We start from the raw sequence: 15,439 nt of genomic DNA, 5'->3' as shown, positions 1-15,439 counted from the left end.
TTTCACACACACGGACACTATCACACGCACACACACTACACACACTCTGACACACTCACACACACACAAGCTCACACTCACATATCCTAACACACACACACACATTCACATGCCCACCCACACACTCACACACGTACAGTCTCTCACACACACTCACACAACTGCACACACACACACAGTCACACACTCTTGGACACACTCACTCTGACATACGCTCACACTCTCTGACACACACATTCACACACCCACACTGACACACACACACACTCACAGTCACACACACTCTCTGACACACACATTCATACACCAACCCCCACACACGCTCACACTCACACTCTTGTGTGCACATGCCCGACCTCCGGAATCACAGTACGGCAGGGCCCCGAGGCACTTGGGTTCACCCATCACAGCTTTCTCATGGGCACCTGGACTGAAGAAGGGAGGGGACTTGCTGAGGGACCCATTTCTAGTTAGAGATAGGGTTGGCTGCACCCCAAATCTTAATCTTGGGCTTAGAATGGTGTCTGGGATTCTGAAGGTGCTGTTTTACTTCTTTCTTCCCCAGCCAATACATTTCGGCCCACAGATGTGACTAAACCCCCTACTTAGAGATTTATTCATTCTGACTCAAGCTTAGCTCACAATTATACAGCAAAGTCTCCTGGGAGGGTTTATATGTTAAGCTCTGTCAGTAATTTCTCCCCTAGCAAGAATGAGGGAGATGAAGAGCTCGGGTATCTGAGGGCTGGTGTGTCTGCATGCGTGTGTGTTTTGGGGGCCGACTGAAGGAAGAGAAGGCTGGAGAGAGGGAACATGGGTCTGAGGGCACATCGCTAAGGGGTCAAGAGGCCTAAAGGGGGAGTCTAAGGCTCTCCATCGAACTTGGACTTGGTCTACATTAGACTTTAACCTCCATGAGGCTTGGACTTTCAGGCTTCCTCCCTCACACCGCGGGCAGGTGAGGCGTCTGCTACAGGCCTGGTCTCGCAGAGGGGGCCCAGCGCCCCCCGCCGCCGCCTTCTCCTGGAGTCTGTGTGACAGAATGGGACCTGTGGGAAAGCAGCACGTCAGCACCCAGCCCCGCTTGCGCGCCAGCAGCTAATTAAAGCCAGGAAGGTAATTTATTGCTTAGGGAGAATGTGCGGGAGGTTTGGCTGAGCTGAAATGGCCCCCGAAGAGTTATGGAAAGCTAAAGTGGGTTTTCAGAAGCAAAAGTTAATTGCTCTTCACTTAGCATTTCAGTGTCATGTGGCTCTGAGTTACACACGCGGAGTGGAAGCCTCTACCCAGGCAGGGGACGGAGGGGCATGCTGGAGCCGGGCCTCCCCAGTGGCTGCGGGCCGCGGACTGAAAGTGTCATCACCCCTCTCCCCGCACGGGGCAAGACGGTGCTGGCTCCCTGGACTCTCATCCCCAGGTCCTGATGGGACTAGAAGGCATTTGTGTATTGAAGAGTTTTTGTGTCGGGGAAAGAGCCCTGGTCAGGGAATCTAGTAACTGCGGGAGGGGGTGGGGCGGGGCTCCTAGTTCCCTCAGGGAAGAACTAGGAGCTTCCCTCTCTTTTATTCAAAATTGTTTCTGAGTCCAGGATGTTGGGTCAAAGAGAAGTGAGAAGTCCCCACTTCTTTCGAGAATGACTTGGCCAGCTCAGAATGAGATCAGAATCCCAGTGAAAGTCTGAATGGGCTGAACACCAGCCAGGGATGGCATTTAGGTTATGTTCTGATCTGCCTGTGACTTGGGGGAGTTCCTTCCCCTCTCTGGGGCTCCCTTCTGTTTAATGATCGCCAAAGCACATCATCACTTCTGGCATCCGGTCACTTCTCTGAGACTGTGATTCGCCTCTCTGGGTCTCCTCGTGGATACCATTTATGCTGCACGACCCATTTGGCAGAGGGGAAGACTGAGGTCTAAGATACCCCATACCCTGACAGAGTATATGGAAGATATGGGAGTGACCTGACTCTTAGCTGAAAGTAAATAGATTTACCACCTAGAAACAGAAGCTTCTTGGGTCCTAAAGTATCTCCTAGACACTTTGTGGTTATGTGATTACTATTCTTATGGGTAATAGCGTTTGGGGGAGTGGGTTAAAAAGCTTGAATCTGAGACCCTCCAGCCAGAAGGGTGAAAATTTCTTTCACTGGGAAAGGGGGTTCATGGAAAGGGAACAGCTGCCTTGCCGAGGAACCACTGCATCTAAAGGCAATCATTATCCTAACTATAGGTGTGACTAGGATTAGGTGCTAAACATTTAAAATGACTTCTACTGGTTGTGCTTAAGGAAGTGAGTGGAGAGGCTCCCATGTGGTCTCCTTGCCACATTTAGGAGGACAAGGGTAGTGCGTACCAGTGGGAAGGTAGGGGTTCTGCACTTAGATTTTCAGCCTGGGGTAGTTTATAGAGAGTAACTCTTTCTGGAGATACAGTGAGGTGCCATTTCACTGAGGTGTTGCCTTCTAAAATCAGTGGAGAGGCAAGAGGCTCGCTTGAGCCCAGGAGTTTGAGACTGGCCTGGGCAACATAGCAAGACCCTGTCTCTACAAAAAAGTAGAAAATTAGCCAGGTATGGTGGCGCGCATCTGTGATGCCAGACACTTGGGAGGCCGAGATGGGAGGATCGCTTGAGCCCAGGAGTTTGAGGTTACAGTGAGCTATGATCGCACCACTGCATTTCAACCTGGGTGACAGAGCGAGACCTTGGAGGGATGCATTCAGTCAAGTCAAAAGTATTTCAGAGAAGTCTTATATTGCAGGGGCTGCTCCTGGAAACTGGAAAATGAAGAATTCTTGTTTGTTTTTGTCAGCATTCCTATTCTGTTGTCCTTTCCCTGGGAGTAAAGGGTAAGGTCTAGTTTAATGGGGGTGGGGTGATGGAGATGGTGAAAGTGATGGAGGAAACAAAGGTGTCACTCCAGTGTATTGCCCCAGTGCATCTTCAACTGAAGTCTCGGCCAGGCGCTGTGGCTCATGCCTATAATCCCAGCATTTTGGGAGGCCGAGGTGGGCGGCTTACTTGAGGTCAGGAGTTCAAGACCAGCCTGGCCAACATGGCAAAGCCCTGTCTCTACTAAAAATACAAAAATTAGCTGGGCGTGGTCATGTGTGCCTGTAGTCCCAGCTACTTGGGAGGCTGAGGTGGGAGAGAATCGGTTGGACCTAGGAGGCAGAGGTTGCAGTGAGCTGAGATCATGCCACCACACTCCAGCCTGGGTGACAGAGTGAAACCCTGTCTCAAAAACAACAACAAAAAAAATGCAGTTGAAGTCTCACATAAGAATCGCATATTTTACTGGTCATTCTGCTGACCCACACTGGGACCAAAGATCTTAGGCCGAGTGTCTGCAGATAATATAAGCTCAGCGAGAATTTTTAAATAAATGAGTAAATAAAAGTTTTTAAAAAAACTTTATCTTATGTTTTCTTTCCATTGTCTTGAGGACAATGGAATTGTATGGATACATACTTTGTGGGCAAGGTTGAGTACAGTCATGTCTGTGATTCAAGAACTATCCTGAAAATAGTTAAGCTTTCTGGTGACAGGATGTGACACCCAACCGAAATGCTTTAGCACCTCACACATAATATTAGGGCTCAGGAATAAATCATAGCAGTGTTAATCTGAGAGTGTTGGAAATGAGATTGAATTCCCTTTGCACAAGCCATCTACACGGCAATTTGCACTGCATGCCAACATTATTGAAGCTTCTTTTTAAAGCTTCCCTCTCTTTTGTTCAAAATTGTTTCTGAGTCCAGGATGTTGGGTCAAAGATAAGTGAGAAGTCTCCATTTCTTTTGAGAATGACTTGGCCAGCTCAGAATGAGATCAGAATCCCAGTGAAAGTCTGATGGGCTGAACACCAGCCAGGGATGGCACTTAGGTCATGTTCTGCTCTGCAAACCCAAACTCCCCTTAGCTAAACAAATGGTCACTCTGGTATAGGCTTGAATAAGTAGAGATGAAGTGGTTTTGGGGACACACACATATATATATGTGTGTATATATATATATAAGTGTGTATATATATATATATAAGTGTGTGTATATATATATATATATATATATATATGATTTATTTGTTGAGACAGGGTCTTGCTCTGTTGCCCAGGCTGGAGCACAGTGGCATGATCACCGCAACCTTGAACTCCTGGGCTCAAGCCATCTTTCCACTTCAGCCTCCCAAGTAGCTGGAAGTACAGGTACAAGGCACCACACCCAGCTAATTTTTCATATTTTTTTGTAGAGATGGGGGTCTTGCTATGTTTCTAGACTGGTCTCCAACACCTGATCTCAAGTGATCCTGCTGCCTCGGCCTGCCAAACTGCTAGGATTATCAACATGTGCCACTGTGCAGAGCCAGGCACATGATTTTAGACTAGCCACTGCATTTAGGAAAGTCCCAAGTGCTAAGGAAATACAAGGCCCCTCCCGCAGTCATTCCGAAATATTTCGAGTGTGAGCAGCATTTGCCCAATGCAGGCATCTTGTATTCTGCCTGGATGGGGGATGGGAGGATTCTCTTTGGTTATCAGGTTCCAGTTCCAGGCCAGTGGCTCCCTGTCTTTCTGACTCCATGACAGACTTGGACATCTGGATTCACAAGTTTGGGGACTTGGAGCATAGAGTAAGGTGGCAGGGTCCCCATTGGCAAGATGAGGGTGATAGTGCCTGCATGTGGATGCCTTTGTAAAGAGCTTGGTTTCTGTGACAATGAAGCTGGAGAGACAGTGGCCTCATTTTCTTCGGGAAGGAAATCCTAATATCTTGTTAAGACGGGATGAGAGTGGAAGTGAAAAGCATCATTTAGATGAAGAGAACAGGGAAAAGGGAAGGGGATGGACCTACCGATCATTGCACCCTTCTAGGTAGAGAAAGTCTTGCATAGGGCAAGGGAAACATTGTGAATTAACAAGGTTAAGAGCCTTTTGGAAATCAGGTTTTTTTTTTTTTTTTCCCTCCTGCGATATACAGACCATGGTTCAATCATTCTAAACGAAGTGTGCCTCCTCTCTCCTTGAAGGCTTCTGGGGAAAAAGCTCCAGAACCAAATCTCCACAGAATATGTCCACACTTTAAAGATTTTACAGCTTCATCTACAGATAATGAAATTGAATCCCTTAGCTAGAGAGTGGACAGGCAGCAGGGAACTCAACTCAGCACAGTGCTTCTGAAACCTTTTCACTCAAGTGAGGGCAGAGGGGGTGGACACTAGTCCCCAGGGAATCCCTGGCCTGAAACATCTCAGTGTAGGTGTTAAATGTTTGAAGTTTAGTGTTTAATGCTAAAAATTCTTCCATGTTTTATATGCTCTATCATCACACATCTGTATTTTAATATAAAAAAAGTTTTAAATTACCATCAGGAAACACATAATGGTATATGTATATTTCTTAGCTTGCTCAGTTGAAGGGAAAAAATCCAGTTCTGCACTGAATCCACCTTGGAACGCTGAATTTAGAAGAGCAGGAGGTGTTATTGGGCAGGTCTCTTTGCTTTCTGAGAATCAATAAAATGGCAACCATTTTTCACTAATTTTTGAATTGAGTCAGGGTGATAACTAAGGAGAGATGTCCTGAAAATTCTCCCTTTCTTGCTGCAAATACCAGGAGATGGCACATTCAAGGTGCACAGAGCCTTGGTGAAGATCCAGGTCTGCCTGTCATGGTTTGGCCTCTCCTGTGAGCAGGAAACTGCCTTGTGTTTATTCCAGGGCCAAGCTGGGTCACCTTAGCCCACAACTGTGTAAACCCCAGAGTGTGGGCACTACAATACAAATAGCCTAGCATCACTCCATGTGGCTTTCTTATCTAGCTTTTTTCAGTGGCGAATTCCATCTTTGAAGGAAAATAATGGTGGCAAGTTTCCTTCTGCAGCCGATCTCAGCTCTCACCTATCCTGTAGTCCACTTCTTCATGGTGTTTTTTGGAGACATTTGCAAGGAATCAGAAGCAAGACTCATCACTGAGTTCCAAAATGCTGCTGATGGTTATCTTTTTCTCTCCTGGTGATGCCTCATGGTCAGGGGGATTCAGAAGTCCAGGATTGAAATGGCATTAGAATAGTCTTCTCTCCATGTATTAGCCCGTTTTCACACTGCTGAGTAATTTATAAAGAAAAAGAGGTTTAATGGACTCACAGTTCCACATGGCTGGGGAGGACACACAATCATGGCAGAAGGTGAAAGGCACGTCTTATATGGCGGCAGACAACAGAGAATGAGAGCCAAGCCAAAGGGGAAATCCCTTATAAAATAATCAGATCTTGTGAGATTTATTCACTACCATGAGAACAGTATAGGGGGACTGTCCCCATGATTCAATTATTTCCCATGAGGTCCCACCCACAACACCTGGGAATTATGGGAGCTACAATTCAAGATGAGATTTGGGTGGGGACACAGCAAAACCATATAACTCCGCTTCCATTCCATTGCCCAAACTGAAGATGGGATGGTGGTGAACCAACTGCTGCTTGGGCCTGAGATGGGATTCTGCCCTCCCCTTGCCCAGTTCTTCATTTTCCTCAGAACCCTTGGAGTTCTGTTTCCCTTTAATATGCCTCATGCTACCTCCATTGTCTTTCGTTAGTCTGAAGTTTTAATATCCCCATCCTTATGTCTCTAAACAGGGTAATGCAAGCGAGCAGGGATCAGACCCATACTGTGTGGGAGCGGACAGCTGCTGCAATGGGTAACTCCATGTTCACTCCATGCTGGGTTTTCATACGTGGGTAGATTTATCTTTGGAGTGTAACCTTACCCAGCTCTGAAAAAGACAGCACCAGCCCATTATTGTTCCATTAGTAATGACTCTAAACTCAAGCTATTTAGCAGCTGCTGATGGGGATGGGAGATGAGAGAAGAAAGAAGAAAATCAAAAACAGATGCTTTGCTGGTGCAGGCTCCTCTGTAAATGGGCATAGCTGGCAGTGGCTCTAGAAACACAGGCCAGTTGTATCTCCAAACTCTGGAGCTTCAGTGAGAGCAGCTTCCTCTTTCTCTTTAAACGAGAACTTCTTCTGCGGAGCAGCAAAGGACCCACAAATAACTGAGCTGTACTTTGGAAATGGATCTGATGAGTCTTTTAATAGAAGAAAATCATCATTATTTCCCAAGAGCTCACATTCCCATAACATTTTTATTAGCAGCCTCTCTTCTAAATAAACTTCAGTGGATTGATTTTGGTGGGGTTTTCTCATTTGAAATATTCCCTTAAATAATGACTGTGGGTATAGGCTCATCATCACTGTAGTTATTATTGTGATCAGCATCAGCAACTCCATTGTTATATTTATGTAGCACTTAGGAAGCTCTCAGAACACTTCAGGTATATTACTTCATTTGTCCCCATAGCATCCTTGTAAGGAAGGGAGGGGGCCCCATTAGAACAACACTGAGTGGAGACCTCTCCTCTCTGTGCCTCTGTAAGTAAATCCTCCTTTGGGGTGTGGCCAGGAGGAAGCCCTCTGTCCCCCTCTTCTATATATTCCCCTCTGTCAATATAAGGCAGAGGGAGATTGCTCCAGGGTAAGTTACAGCCACCCGGAGGCTGGAGCCCTTAAAAGGCTTGGCTCAGGGTAGAACAGAGGACACTGCCAGTGGAACAGGGGAATGGCTCTTGGAAATCACCCTGACTAACTGGCCCCTGACTTGCCCTTTTGTCTTGCCTTGGTCCCAAGAGGCCAAAATTCCTACAAGAGAGTGGCACCATGAAAGAGTGCAAAGATGCTGGCTGGGAATCAGAAGATCTAGTTCAAATCCCGGTTCTACCACTTGTTAGATTTGCTTCTTGGGCCAGTCTCTTAACATCTGAAGCTTCATTTCATCCTTTAGAACAGAAGGGAAATTGATCCTCCTTTCTGGGATTTTGTGAGGACTAAATGGGATAACCTATATAAATGTGCCCGGCATAATGGATGGGACATAGTTATGCAACAGACGTTCATTCAATTTCTTCATTTAATTTTTCTATTCTGGTAAAACCTAAACTCTCTGTCCAGTATGACTTTGAGAACTAAGAGGGAAAATAACACAATTTGGATAGGTTTATCTTTTTAGTCATTGTCTTGTCAGAAATCATGTATTTTCTTACCTATACTGTATTGAGGAAAAGCTAGTGACTCATAATTAGTATATATATATTTTTTCAATTCCAAAAGTCGTAAGAATAATACTTTATTTTCATTACAATAAAGACATCTTACTAAAAAAAGATCAGTGCAAATGCAATAATAACAAAGAATTGAGGGCAACTGATTTAATTTGGTTAAAAAATGGGAGAGGAGACTAAGGGAGAAGCATCAGAAACCCAAATTCACACCCTACAGCCCCAGAAGAGCACTGTAGTATTGAATTTAATATATGGAACTTCCATTTTGGAAGTTTATTACCTTACAGTAATAAATTGGGTTTCTTTTTTTTTAATTTTAATTTTTTTATTATACTTTAAGTTCTAGGGTACATGTGCACAACGTGCAGGTTAGTTGCATATGTATACATGCGCCATGTTGGTGTGCTGCACCCATTAACTTGTCATTACATTAGGTATATCTCCTAATGCTATCCCTCCCCCCTCCCCCCACCCCACAACAGGCCCCAGTGTGTGATGTTTCCCTTCCTGTGTCCAAGTGTTCTCATTGTTCAATTCCCACCTATGAGTGAGAACATGAGGTGTTTGGTTTTTTGTCCTTGTGATAGTTTGCTGAGAATGATAGTTTCCAGCTTCATACATGTCTCTACAAAGGACATGAACTCATCTTTTTTTATGGCTGCATAGTATTCCATGGTGTATATGTGCCACATTTTCTTAATCCAGTCTATCATTGATGGACATTTGGGTTGATTCCAAGTCTTTGGGTGGGGACACAGCCAAACCATATCACTCCACTTCCATTCCATTGCCCAAACTGAAGATGGGATGGTGGTGAACCAACTGCTGCTTGGACCTGAGATGGGGTTCTGCCCTCCCCTTGCCCAGTTCTTCATTTCCCCCAGAACCCTTGGAGTTCTGTTTCCCTTTAATATGCCTCATGCTACCTCCATTGTCTTTCCTTAGTCTGAAGTTTTAATCTCCCCATCCTCATGTCCCTGAACAGCCCCCTGGCTGCTCTGCTGACCACATCTCCAGGCTAGCACTGTCTTGGGAAAGTGTGTCATTAGCTACTTTGCTAATCCCTCCAAGTTATCCTTTGCAGTAGAGTCTGTGCACTATACAGATTGGTAAAGTCTTCTGAGGAACCAAATCTCCTTGAACATGCCCTCAGCTAGGGGCAGTCCAATGCTGGTGTTCCTTTTGCATTATTCCAAGAAGCAGAGGGAAAGTCTTGGAGGGTGAATAGTTAGGGCATATCCTCATGCAGGCTTCCCTGTACACAGACACATCAGGAAGAACACACAACACAAAGAAGACTTTCCCTTGCACAATTCACCCATACCTTATTTTCCTTTATAGTTTTATGAAACAAAACAAAGTCTAGCTGCCTTTTGAGTTCAATTCAATTGAGTGCTAACAAAGGCAACTCACCACACTGAGCACTGTGAGGCTATCACAATGAATATGACTGTGTCCCTATCTCTACTCAATGGGGCTCACCATCTAGGAGGAGAGGTAGACAAACATATAATTAACTAAGATAACAAGGCAGATGGTCAGGGGTGCTTTTATAAAGTCCCTAAATACGATGGGAGAATACTTCCAACTGGAAAAGAGTTTTCATCAAATCTTTGTTAGGAGATAGCTAGGTCTTGATTTGGACCTTAGATGATGGTATAGTTGCAATAAAAACACATTAGAGGATGGGGAAGGCATGTAAGATAGAAGAAATAGTTCAAGGCAAGGCAGCGAGAGGGGAAAGATTCCTTTATTCACATTGAAGTCCATCCTTGTTAACACATACACAGATAAACTACAAAAGCCAGCTTCCTGCAAAGCATTCTGGGGTGGGAGGAGGGAAGTGCTGCTTGGTGTTCACTTGTCCAAAGGGCCCAGCACCTCTTAGAGGTTTCTGGTCTCATTGCACATTATTGCCTACTTTCTCTGGACCAAGAGTATACAGATTCTGAAATGCACATTCAGTTTAGCTAGAAAAATTATAAGAATGGAAAAGAAGTGCTCAACTGAAGGATGATTGGAAACCTTAAATGTAAATATCATTTAAAAATTAATTTTCACACTCTTCCTCTTTTGAAGGTAATGTGCTTTGAAGTGGAGCTGGAAGGAAGTGATGTTTTCCTGACTTTGTCCTTGCCCATGCCAGACATCACTAATTGAACCCAGCATGCTTTCCCCCTGAGCTGGGCCTCTTGTCAGACAGGGTGCCCTGAGATATTCCAGGCAGTCCCTGCTATTCAGCCAGTTGTATTATACCAGATGAAGCCTCTTTGCCATTTTCTGTTTAAAGTCTTAAAACTTTACTACTATCTGAAATACCAAGTAGCTTTCTCATGAAATACAGAGACTTAAAGCAGGGAGAAATTTTGTATCATCTAGCACCTTGAGAATTTCTAAATATAAATGGAAGTTGCTGAGGGGGCTCTAAGACTAATATAAAGATGTTCTCACTCTCCTGTCCTCCCTGTGATTTAATAGTATAAATATGAGGTTGAAAGAGGCAGGAGATATGTGAAGAAATATAAAATACACACAGAAAAATAATCATTGGCTTAGATCAACAGTTCTCAACCTGGATGTACATCTGAATTGCTCACTTGTTTAAAATGCAGATTCCTGGGCCCCAGTTTAGACTAAATCAGAATTTCTGGTCTTGGAGCTTGGAAACACCCTATTTACCAAACATCTTAAGTAATTCTTCTGCACTATTCCTGAGACCAGCCAATAACCTATGTTTGGGAACCAGAGACTTAAATGACAGAAATATTTCAGCCCTTGTTTACGTCTTTGGATGGTTGGCCAAAAATGCCATATTCATTTCCCATGGCTGAGCTACCTTACATTCCATGGTGTTCCAGGTACTGAAAAACTGCATTCATTTGCATATTGGAAATGAGTTTGCAATTTCCAAAGGGATTGGCCATTTGGATGAACATAAGTCATGCTTCATGGAGATCAATGTTTAGGATGTGTCTGAATTATCTTGCATCCATATTGTTTGGGCTTGGTTTTAAGAATTAAAGAAGAGAGAAAAGTAGTTTATGTTGACCAGGAAGATAAATTATCCTGAAATTTCTCGTTGTCTCCGTTCATTTTGTGCTGCTATAACAGAATACCTGAGGCTGGGTAATTTATAAAAAATATGATTTATTTCTCACAGTTCCGGAGTCTGGGAAGTCCAAGATCATGACACCAGCATCTTGTGTCTGGTGAGGCCTCTCTTGCTGCATCCTCATATGGCAGACAGTAGAAGGGCATGTGGGGCTGAACATTGTGGCCTCACATGGCAGAAGGGAAAAAGAAAGTGAACTCACTCCTGCAAGCCCTTTTTATAGTGGCACGAATCCATTCATGAGGGTGGAGTCCTTATGACCTAAGCACTTCTCATTAGGCCCCACCTTCCAATAGTACTGGACTGGGGACTAAGCTTCAACGTAAGTTTGAGAGAGGACAAAAACATTCAAACCATAGAAGTGGTTATGTGGTCAATATTTGAGTTCACTTGACTTTCGGAAAGTTAGAGTCATACTAATAAGTATCATATGTTGTACATCTATTCTGCACTGGACACTTCACTAGGACAAGATATACATTGTCTAAAGCAGTTTTTAAAATAATCCTATGAAGAAATGATCATTATTTCCAGAAGAGGAAATTTGGGTTCAGAAAATTTAAGTAACTTTCCTTGAAAGACACAGGATATGGATGTGATTCTTTAAAATTGTCTGACTCCAAAATGTTTATTCTTATTTACTACATTCTAAATTCTGTTTCCAAGAAATATGCTGTTTAGTGACATTGCTGGGACCAAAATCAAGCTCCATAATTAGTTGCAAACTTCAAGACATAACTGAGAAGGACGCTTACTAGATATAGTAGTAGTGGTCTGTTCAATTCTGGTGTTCTCATTGACTTCATAGAATTTCATCAAGTTTAGCACTAGGCCTATTATTTGTCTACTTTTTAATGTATAAAGTATGTTAAACTGTGTTAGGATTAATTTCAGTCCTCAAATTTATATTTTGGCAAAGTTAAAGGCTCTTCCTTACCCTGTTGTTAAAAAAGCCCCCAAAACAACCAATGTGGTTCTTACACATGTGGCTTTCCATGTGTATGAGCAACACATGTTCCACCGAACATGTTTCCATGGAACAACCTGGCCACTCCTCCTGTAGAGTGGATTCTGGGAAGCGTACCTGGAAAAGGACCCATCTGGTGCCCACTAGACTGAATGATCGTCCAGTGTATGAAAGAGTGCTAGGCCAGATGCGGTGGCTCATGCCTGTAATCCCAGCACTTTGGGAGGCCGAGTTTGGCAGATTGCTTGAGGCCAGGAGTTCGAGACCAGCCTCGGCAACATGGCGAAACCCCCATCTCTATCAAAAATACAAAAATTAGCCAGGCGTGGTGGTGTGCCTGGGAGGCTGAGGCACGAGAATCGCTGGAACAGAGAAGGCGGAGGTTGCAGGGTGCTGAGATTGTGCCACTGCACTCCAGCATGGATGACTGAGCATGACTTTGTCTGAAAAAAGAATGAAAGAAAGAAAGGAAGAAAGAAAAAGAAAGAAAGAAAGGAAGGAAGGAACTCTGATGAGTAGTCAGGAGGTTTGGTTTCTTGGTAGCTCTGCCACTCAGTAACTCTGTTATCTTGAGCAAGTCATTTTACCCAAGACAAAATGATCTCTGTGTGTGACGGCACACACAGAGCCCTTTAGCATATTTCTTGGAGAACTATCTGATACAAGCTGTTTCCCCGCTTTCTAGAACTCAGATCTTCTCACCATATTCATGTTTCTACAGAAGTCCTGTGAGTTAGAAGGCCTCCGTTTCCATGCAAATCTTTTGGACTAGAGGCCATAAAGTTATTTACTTGATCTAATATGTCATGACTCTTGAAAAAAACGTTAGCCAGGGAGCTGGCAAAGAGACCGATGGGGCCTCATCAGTGGCACTGTTGTCAATGTCCTCACCAGGTCAGAATGGTCAGAGGGTGGGCAACCCAGACCGGAGATGCCTACTGTCCCCTGACCTCTGGCCTGCCTCCTTTCTGGCCTGAGGTTGTTACATTCTTTTCTTCTCGGGAGACAGTTATAGTGGATTGTAGTACTATATTCTTTGATATTTCTTGTTGGGGTGAAATCTTCAAGCAAAAAGTTAAGTAGACCCCTTCATACATAGCTCATAGCTTTTGGAAATGCTGGTGACCCATCACACCCCACCCTTCCCATGGGCTAGAACAGCCTGGGCTGCTTGGGCAACAGTATCACTAGATGATTCACAGGGATTTGAACCTGAAGGGATCTTATCAAGCATCTAGTCCAACAACTTTATTGCACAGATGAGAAAGAAGCCCCAAGAGGGAAAATGACTCAACTCAAGGATACCCAGCCAGTTAGTGAAGCAGTTGACACCCCATTTTCAAATTTATATTGTAAGCATAATAATAAAATCTACCCCAACAGAATTATTGTGAAGGTATTTAAATGAGACGGCACACACAGAGCCCTTTAGCACATTTCTTGGCATAGAGAACCATTTGATACAAGCTGTTCCCTCCCTTTCTAGAACTCAGATCTGCTTCTCATCATACGCATATTTCCATAGAAGTCCTATGAGTTAGAATGAGCAGATTTTATCATCCTTTACTCTGCAGAACGCCAACCCATACAGGAGTAAGCTGAGCTGCCCACGTTTAATCATGCGCTAGTGGCAAAATCTGACTTGGCCCATGTTATGTATTAAAAAAATGTCTGGGGTTACTGAACACTAGAACCCATTCCCCCTGACTCTTAATCCAGTGATCTTTCCATTATACCATGCTGATTGACAGGCGGGAGGGGATGAACTCCTTTAAATTGCTGTGAATACCAGCATGGTGACAGATGACTGCGAACACATGAGGCCACAGCCCCAGAATGTCCTAAGCCTGTCAGTGTAATTTTATTATCACGCATTTATCAAGGCTACCATGTGCATGCAGGAGCTTTGCTTACTGCTGAGATGAATATAAAAATGAGTAGTAAGATACAGCCCCTGCCCTCAAGGAGCACTTAATTTGATAATAAAGACAGACTTAGACATAAATAATTCCAATGCAAGGCAGATAGCAATCCATGACTACTCTATATGTGCTACAAGGGAGTACAGGGATTAAGACCTCACCTGTTGACATGGTGAGAGTGAGGTGGGCTAGGGCAGGGCATCCCTCCAAATGTCTCCATCCAGCTGAAGGTGCAGGGAACACGCTTCTTGGTCCAGTTGGTACTCCAGCCTCGTGAGCTCCTTGCCTCTGACTGCGGGAGAGCATAGCTGGGTCACTGTTTTGCCTTCTTTAGCCACTGCAAAATGGGAGAACATCCCCTTTCTTGCTCGGAGCTTAAAGGGAACTGGGTGGTCATTTGGTCTAGATCTCTGCTTCTGGGCAGGACTGCCCTCACCCGTGCTGACATGCAGGAATCTGCACTCCATATGCAGAACAGCGAAACATTATTCTTTTTCTCTCTTCTCTGTGTTTTGGTGGTGGAAGTGGGGCGGGGGTTGAGAATAGTGTAGGGGAGAAAAGAGGGGAGGTAAAGGGAATTGTAGGTCAATACTTGACAAGGGGAGTTGGGTCACCCAGGGAAAATACGGCCTTGCTCTCCACTGGCAGATTCCCAGAGAAGCTCTGACTGTTCCCCACCTGTCCTGTGCTCCCCCCGCCACCCCCACAGTGCTGCTGTCCCTGCGTGCAAGGAGCAGAGAGGCGATGATGAATTTCCCCCGAACGGCATTACAGACAGTCATAAATAATGCTTTGCTCTTTGGTGACGGCACTTTCCATTAGAGCTGCCTGTGCCGGGCTGTTGCTACCTCCAGTCTTCTGCCGGGGACTTGCAGTAAAATTTATCAGCGAGCTTTCTGCACCTAATAAATCATCCCCTCCGGGAGCCATCTGGCAGATAAGGCCATGAGAACCCACATGCTCTGCAGAGGCGGAGTCAGAGTGAGAGGCGGCCCTAGCTGGGTAGCCCCAGGCCCTGTTGAGGGGGACTCTCTTTCTCTCCAGCAGCCTGGCCTGTCAGACTCTTCCTGGCTTATCTCATCAGACTGAGGATGGGGGCCCTGGAGAGGGCAGCTGCTCCAGCTCCCTGAACCATGTGGCTTCCCACTCTGGGGCCAGGCCTACAGATCACCTCCTTCTCACATTGTCTACATCCAGGTGTCCAAAAGGTCCTGGGGTCTGTCACCAGGCCAGAGCAGGGGTACCCTAGGCCAAGACAGGTGCTGTGATGGGCATGACTATTGCCAAAGTGAATGCTCCTTGGTGTGTTCTAGAGACATGAGTATTGGC

At 44.9% G+C, this 15,439-nt stretch overlaps 1 long non-coding RNA gene across 1 annotated transcript in view; it reads left to right on the top strand.

Annotated features, from left to right (window-relative positions):
• The first annotated feature begins 657 nt into the window (after positions 1–657).
• Positions 658–15,439, top strand: part of LOC100609376 (uncharacterized) — a 90,184-nt gene continuing 75,402 nt past the window's right edge. The window contains exon 1 of the long non-coding RNA XR_681832.4: positions 658–1,116. This is a non-coding gene — a long non-coding RNA (uncharacterized LOC100609376). The remainder of the gene's footprint in view (positions 1,117–15,439) is intronic.

This window comes from Pan troglodytes, chromosome 7 (assembly GCF_028858775.2).
Source record: "Pan troglodytes isolate AG18354 chromosome 7, NHGRI_mPanTro3-v2.0_pri, whole genome shotgun sequence".
Classification (NCBI taxonomy): domain Eukaryota; kingdom Metazoa; phylum Chordata; class Mammalia; order Primates; family Hominidae; genus Pan; species Pan troglodytes.
The sequence above is the reverse complement of the archived record's forward strand: the minus strand, read 5'-3'. Positions and strand labels throughout refer to the sequence as shown.